Source organism: Canis lupus, chromosome X (genome assembly GCF_003254725.2).
Source record: "Canis lupus dingo isolate Sandy chromosome X, ASM325472v2, whole genome shotgun sequence".
Taxonomy (NCBI): domain Eukaryota; kingdom Metazoa; phylum Chordata; class Mammalia; order Carnivora; family Canidae; genus Canis; species Canis lupus.
The window spans coordinates 57343505-57351526 of NC_064281.1; the positions used below are offsets into that span (position 1 = coordinate 57343505).

The window sequence follows — 8022 nt, forward strand, 5'->3', positions numbered from 1 at the left end:
ACTGATGGTACCACAAATCCAGGAGTAAGCAGAGCAAATGACAAGAAGACTGGTTAAGTCAGCCCATGAGGGAATCAGCTGCCAACGAAGTCAAAGCCTCATTAGACACCCAAGAATAACCTCAGGAGGAACTCTTTTTTTTTTTGAGGAACTCTTTCCTAACCTCTCCACTTTTCCCCCACCAACTTATCCCTGTCCAACAGAAATAGCCCTGTAGGGAAATGAAAATAAATCAGCAAGGATTACCGAGGTCCATTCTCTTTCAGAAGCAACACACCATGACATGTGTCAATTTTATCACCTGACACCCTACTCATGTATTACAAGGTTATAATGAGTTCTCCACGCACATGTGCTGAACTCACTTGGCCCATAAGGACTTAAGACTTTCTTCAAAGACAGTATTTGTCAAAAAAGGAATAGAAACTCCTGCCTGTAAGCACTGCAAGGAGTCATATGCCTGTGAAGTCACCAATCTAACAATACAGTATTTAATCATTCAGAGTTCTACGAACACCAAAAATCCATTGACTAAGTCAGGATTCATTAATTATAGTGATTTCCTTCCTGAATACATCCTACTTTCCACATCCTTAGAAAAAGTCTTGTTATGCCTTACTCCTGTATCACCCTGGTACCTAAATAGTTTTTTGCTTCTCACATCTTTCTATTAGGTTGTACATCTCAGTATCCCTGGCCAAAGCAACTGAAGTAATAAACAAATGAGACCTCAAACCATTTATCCAAGCTGGGTGATTAAGGTAGGAAAAAAATGAGATTACTAGTGTATCTAGGAACACGGAGGTAGAACTTGTCACATCAAAATACAAAAATTTCAAAACATTACATTTTATTTGACATTAGAAAACACATTCCCCAATTTGTTTCAGTTGTGACATGTAGATGGCTTTAGATTGTTTTTGTGGTCACTGATGCTGAGCAAGATTTTTCAATCTTCAAAACACTTAAAGCTCAAAGGTTCTGCATTTCACATCAGTTCATAAGTCCAAGTCATAAGTCCAGTCATAAGTCTTCCCACTTATCGAAGTATTGGCATAGATTCCCTTTTAGGTACAAAGGTAAAGACGAAGCAATTTCCTTTAAAAAACTGTTTTGTTCAATTTCATTTATGCCATAAAAATCAGATGACAGCATGTTCTTATCCTTATCAGTAGGGGTAGTCTTAGGATGCCAGAAACTGTGAAAGGAAGGCTTTTAGTTACTTTCTCCTTTCCAATTTCCAATAATGCATTCCCCAACCCCAACCTGAAAATACAAGTGTTACAGAATCCAGCTAATACCACATATTAAAAGCCAAACATTAGTATTTAGTTGATAACCATTTAGCCCAAAAATGTTTCTCAAAAACTTATAGAAATGAGTGGGGAGAAAGTACTGTGTCTTCATCTCAACAATGACTAGTTATTGGAATTGCATTAAACTGAAAAAAGGCAATCCCCTAGTTAGATTTGGAAGTAGTAATGCTCTTAAAACCAATCCAAAGCACAAGCAGGCTGCCCTTAGAGACTGGTTTGACCTTTTCTTTCACTCTTCCTCCTAATCCCACCCTCTATGAGTGATTTAAAAATAGAAAAGGTCAAAACCCAGTTAGGCCTAGATTGAGAATTTTTTGTTGTTGTTTACCTCAAATTTTTGCCAATTATTTCCAATTTCTATTCTTAAAAATTAAACATGGTAAAATTGTTAAGCTATTTTTATTCACTGACATAATTCCACTCTAAGAAATCCTTTCCTGAAACATGTTTTGATGGTGAGATTTCTAAAGGTTAAGTTGCAAAGCTGTTGCAAAAGAGAAATCATGTCTCTCCCATTATGTTATGTACCATCTGAGGATCGTTCTTCAAAGAGATCTATTTAGGCAGTGTTTATTTGTCAGTATGTAAAATGTAAAGAATTAAAAGCAGATAAAACTGGTAAATGCATTTCAAAACCAATTGTGGCCTGAGTATGAGTGCTTTCTCAAGGCTGTTACCAGTGAGACTGGGGATTGGGAATTAGTTGTCATCCCTCCTCCTGCCCAGCAGTGGCTTTAATATTTAATACAAAAAAAGCCATTTTAATGGCAACATTTAATACAAAAACAGCCATTTTTCCTGAGGGATGGGTCGGTAAAAATAAAGTGTCTACTATAAGGAAAGTTCCTGATACTTAAAAAGCTAGCTCAATTGAAAACCCTGCTTATTGTAGTGGCCAGAGTACTAAAAGAAACATGGAAAAGGAATTAAAAACCACAACATTATTAAGGTACTAAGCACTGAGCCATGTCCCTACCACAAAACAAACCAAAAGGAAAGTTTAAATGTTCTCTAGGAAAGCATTCATTTTTTTCTTGTCTCTGGGGCAAACTGGGAATATAGCAAAACACCTTATACATAACAGGCACTCAACCCTGTAGAATGAAGAAATGAAGAAATGAACAGTAACCTCTCATATTCTAGTCTCTAAGCTAATAAAAAAAAATCAACTTTCTTTCAGTCATGATCTTTTTTGTTTTCTGTCTAGCAATTAAGAGAATGCCTTGAAAGAGACACTTCCATTTAAGGAAGAATTTCATTCCATTTTTTTTGTTTTGTTTTGTTTTGTTTTACTGAATCTCCAAAATAAATTAAGTGCCTTTCATACCAGATCCATTCCAATTTAACATCACCTTCTTTGATGTTTGTATGAATAGAAAGTCCTCTCTTATTCCTACTCTACAAAACATGCCAAAGAGAAGGTGATCATTTATTCTTAGTGTCTTAATGTCACAGCTGCTCAATAAAGTTTTTTAAAAAAAAAAGTTTTTTCAACTAATGAAAGAACTGCATTCTCTTATTAAATTTATTCTTATGTTTCCACCAAAAGCTAATGAGATTAAATTACATTTTGGTCAAGGACCTTTACATTTCTTCAATTGCACCATTTCAGAACAGTACTTTATTCAGTCAATAAATTTTTACAAAATATGGAAAATCTAGAAAAAAATCTATTGCTCAAGGTGCTTTCTGACTCTAAGCCAGGCCAATATGCAAATGTTTTAAAACTAGTTGTTTTATCTCAATTCTCATCTTAAGTCATTCATTTATAATAAAAACAGAATAGTAAATTAATTAATTCAAGGGTAAGCCCTAGGTGCCCTTTTATCAGTCTGCTGGCTTCAAACTAGGTCAATGAGCATGTGACATTGGGACTCTCTAGAACTAGGAGTAATGTCTTCATTTAATTTTAAAAGAACCATGTGCCTTATTTTTCTATTTTTTTAATCTCCAAGACAAGTCCATGGGTTTTCTGGACCAGACCCATTCAACGAATTTATCTAGCATAATACCTTCCAGAACATAAGCATTAAAATATTTACTCAAAACTCAATGATATTTTCTTATCTTCATCTATAATCTTTATTCTAATGCGCTCTTAACTTGGCCCATTTCAATTCTCTTAGGATCTAGAATGATGTATTCCACATAAAAAATGATGTATATATCAAATGAATCTAAAAGCAAACCTTAGTGATTTATTTTTACTCCTTTAATGACTCAAGCCAGGCCAAGGTGGAAATAATTCACCTCCACCTTCAGCATTGAACATTTTAAAGACTGATAGAGGATTGTAACACCCTGCTTCTTAAAAATATTTCCCATCTCTTCAGCCAGGCCTGGGAGCAAGTACATTTCTGAGATTTTATCTTTCCACAGAGCTCAGCATTTAGCATTCTGCCTGGCACAATGGCATTTTTCCCATGTTTTTATTAAATAAGCTCTTTTAAAGAAAGTAACCAGTAATCACTCATTAAGCCAAGTTATTTCCTTATAGAACACGAGGCTTTATAAATTTACACAGATCTCTGATAATGAGTTTTTACATCCCTAGCCGCTATCTCTGGGGATAAAAGAAGGTAAATAATCAATAAATAATAAATAATTCATCAGGTATTTCTTATATGTATGGCAGTTTAAGAACTTTTAAATTTATTTTATACATTATCTGCTGCTACCCAGGAAACAATAAAGATGGTTTATCTTCACATTCCCAATGCCTAGCAAGGAGATTGGCACATAATAGACAATTATTATCCAGTTTTACATTTATCAGATATTTAATCCTTTATATATTATATTCAGAGTGTTCAATAGTTAACAATTCTTCCTTAAAAAATTTTCAACTTTTTTCATAGTATAATGATGACTGTGATATAATTTATACTACTACTCAGCACCGAATTAGAAAATAGTTAAACTTACACGGTGCTGTAGACTTCCCAAAATACTAACATATATTGTTTTATTTTCAACTGTAAGCACAATGAAATATTAAGTCTGTGTATCTCTATAGTGCCTGTAATAATGAGTTCACCTATTAAGCAACTGAGGATATTCATTAATTCAACAAGTACCTAAACCCTCAGTTTGTATAACTATTCATACTACCTTCATCATAGTGGATGTCAAGCACAAAATGAGAATTTTGTAGAGAAAATGCCTATCTCACAGAAAGGTTTTATTCACACAGAAAACAGCTAATATCTTACACTTATATAGCACTCCAGAAAGTGCAAGGGTGGGGACACCTGGGTGGCTCAGCGGTTTAGTGTCGGCCTTCAGCCCAGGGCGTGATCCTGGAATCCTGGGATTGAGTCCCACATAAGGCTCCCTGCATGGAGCCTGCTTCTCCCTCTGCCTGTGTCTCTGTTTCTCTCTTTCTGGGTCTCTCATGAATAAATAAATAAAATCTTAAAAAAAAAAAGAAAGAAAGTGCAAGGGCATTCTCAATCATTCTAATTTCTTGTCACCTAGGAAAATACACTGGTGATAATTTAGATATGCCCAGTAAAGCCTTGATTGATTAAAATAAACAATATCTAATTCTTTACATCTAACTAGTCTAGGACATAAACCTACCTCTTATTACATGGGAGCATTATCTTGGATTTCACAGTACTCAAACAGTACCTGGCCCGTAAAAGATAATATTCATCGATTAATAAACATATAACCCACTGGTATTTATATAGTGCTTTAGTTTAAAACACTTTAATATGCCCTTCATGATCTGAAATTTTTAATTCCATAATAACACTTTCTCCCTTTGACAATCTGTAGCACCTAGCATGTATCTGGCACATTTTAAGTGCTCACAATAGCTTAATCCCTTGTGTTTGTAGTGTATCTTATGGTTTCAAAGCAGTTTCCATGTGTTTGTTTCTCTGCTACCTGGAATACTGTATTTTTACTTAAAATTACCAGAGCAGCAGAAACACAATGGCCACAAATACAGGAGTTATTCGTTTATCAAACAATTCCTAATCAAACAATTCTGCATAGTATTACAGACTTGACAAAGTACTTTATTCAGTCTTCTTTTAATCTTTGAATCTATAGTGTCTAGTACAGTAGAATAGAGTTACTATGTAATCAGTATTTGTTGATCAAATCAAACTCATAAACCTTTAAGTGCTTTATAATTTACAAAGCACGTTCACATATTTTTCTTCAGGTCACCAAGGTGTGATCATCAATAATTATTGTATCCTTAGTGCCTAGCATAGGGACAGACACCCAGAAAAAATATTATTCAGCACATTGTCCCTGGTATTTACATCACAGGTGATAAAACCATGGCTGCCAGACCAAATCTACTTGGTTCACAAGCTAAGAATAGTTCTTCCTTTTTAAAGGGTTGTAAAACAAAAAAAAAGATGTCTGAGACCATTTGGACCACAAACTTAAAATATTTACCATTTGACCCTTTATGGAAAGGGTATGATGACTCCTGATTTATATAATGCTTCACAACTGACAGTGCACTTTAAATGTTAGCTGTGCATGGCTGCCAATATAGTATTACTAAGAATGCCTTGTGTTTTCTGTGTGTTACAATGCTTTCACATATATTCTCAATTACTTATAATTATCTTCTCATGGTAAGGTAGGAAAAAAAAATCAAGTAAAGGATTAAACATGCTCAATCTTCCCAAATTCTCTCACCTTTAAGCCTAGAGGTGGGTATTAAACCCAGAAGCAGTGTTGGCACAATCTCCCAAATTATTAGGCCACTACTATAAGCAGGGAGTTCAAACTGTCTCCTTGGGGCCTTACTCTGTCCCAGGCCCAATTTTATAACCATCACTAGGAATCCCAAACCCCAAGAATCCCGCTCACCCAAGAGCAAAGAAGAAAGGTGTTGCAGGCTGGTGCTTCTCAACAGGCTGGCATATCTGGGTACTCCTTGTCTAATTCTTCTCATTGGCCTGGAACATCTCTTCACATTTTCTCTAGATAGCCTGGCACTTTTTTTCCCCCAACAGCCTGACGCTTGCCTTTGCTTATCAGCCTAGAGCTTCTAAGGAAAAGGGAGAACTGAAATACAATGTTACCTATATGTCTCTCTCCAGAAGTAGAGATGAAGAGAAATGGAAATTTAAAAAATAAACACTTAATAAATGGCTCAAAACTGTGATAAAAATTGGCTTAAGACTGGCCCAAGCATAATATTGCCAATCTCAAGATATGGCTCCTGAAGGCAATAGCAACATCAAAAAGGGCTTCTCACAACAAGTGGGTTTATGTGAAAATGTAAGAACTGGAAAGGGAGAACTGAAAATGTCCATGAGTAGGGAGGACAGGAACAGAAAAAAGCTGGTGTTTTGTGTTCTCATCTTAGGATTTCCTCTGGTCTTGGGGCTTCTTTCCTTCCCGGATTCTGTGTCATGGGCTTCTAGCTGCCCACCTGATTAGTCTTGATATATCTTTCTCTTCAGCCTTCTGTCCATCTAGAAAGGCAGGAGTCCTCTGGGGCCTTCCATCCTTGGATCTTAGGTTTTTATCTCACTTAGACCTTGTGTCTTAGGTCTCAGACATTTCATTAGTCCCCATGCTTAAGCCTTCAGTCTCCCACTCTGGGTCTTTGAACTCCTATTTAACTCAAGATTTGAACTTTCCATCCAACTCAGACAGGTCTTCTATCCAACAAGGGCCACCATTTTCAATCATAGCCAGAGCCATGATGGTCTCAAGCCTGAGGATTCCATCTATCTTGAAACACAGGTTTTCCATGCTTGTCTTCAGGCCACAAGTCTCAGACCATCTTTATTTTACGTTGGGCCTTCTATCCATTATGGGCCTTCCACTTTCTGTCCATCATAGTTCTTAGATCATCTCATAGGGTGTCCTGGCATAATGAACAGCTCTGCAATGCTTATTTTGATAGCTGGCACTCAGTTCCTATTGGGAAGGGGTTAGGAAACCCCTCTGTCACAAACACACACACGTGACCATAGAAATGCACAAAATATGCAAGGACTCAAGAGGACTCCATAAAGCCAAAGGGGGTAAACACAGACACATAAAAAGGCTGAAATACTCAAAGGTAAGCAGAAGGGGGAAAGCAGAGAAGAAAGAAGAGAACAGAGATGAATGCTGAAATGGAAAGTCACAAAGAACAAAGAAACACTGATCAGGAGAAAAGAGAGAAAACTGCCCCCAAGAGAGGCAGAAAAAAATACATATAAAAGAGAAATGTGGGATAATGAGTAGAAAAAGCAGAAAGGGAAGCCCAGAATGAGGAAAAGGTGAAATGTCAAACCAACATGAAGAGGAAGGGAAGACAATCAGAGTTCACAACAGTAAGAGAAGAGAGGTATAGGCAGAACAAGAAATAAACAAAAAGGACACAGCATGTGACACAGAGACACGAAGGGAAGAATAGTGAAAGAAGAGCCAGATCTAGGAGAGCAAAGAGAATCAGAAACAAAATGAAAAAACTAGAGAGAGACATCTAAGACAAGGCACAGACCACTCTTAGGAACAAAAAACAAAAGGAGACAAAGATACACATAGACGAAACTAACAAAATAATCAAGGAATGGCTAAGACACACTTTAGATAGAAGGACAACCAAAGAGATTTAAAAAAGAAATAGACAAGCAAAGAAATACACACTTTTGAGTGAAAGAGATAAGCCAAGGCAGACATTCAGAGAAAGAAAGAAGTAAAGACAAAATACAGTAAGGGACACAGAGGCATA

General features: G+C 36.3%; 1 long non-coding RNA gene across 1 annotated transcript; it reads right to left on the reverse strand.

Moving 5' to 3' along the window:
• Window positions 1–833: 833 nt before the first annotated feature.
• LOC112671858 (uncharacterized) lies at window positions 834–6154 on the reverse strand. Its single transcript, XR_007409300.1, has 2 exons — window positions 4899–6154; window positions 834–1198 (listed from the first exon to the last, which is right to left on the reverse strand). It is a non-coding gene; the product is annotated as an uncharacterized LOC112671858 (long non-coding RNA).
• Window positions 6155–8022: the final 1868 nt, after the last annotated feature.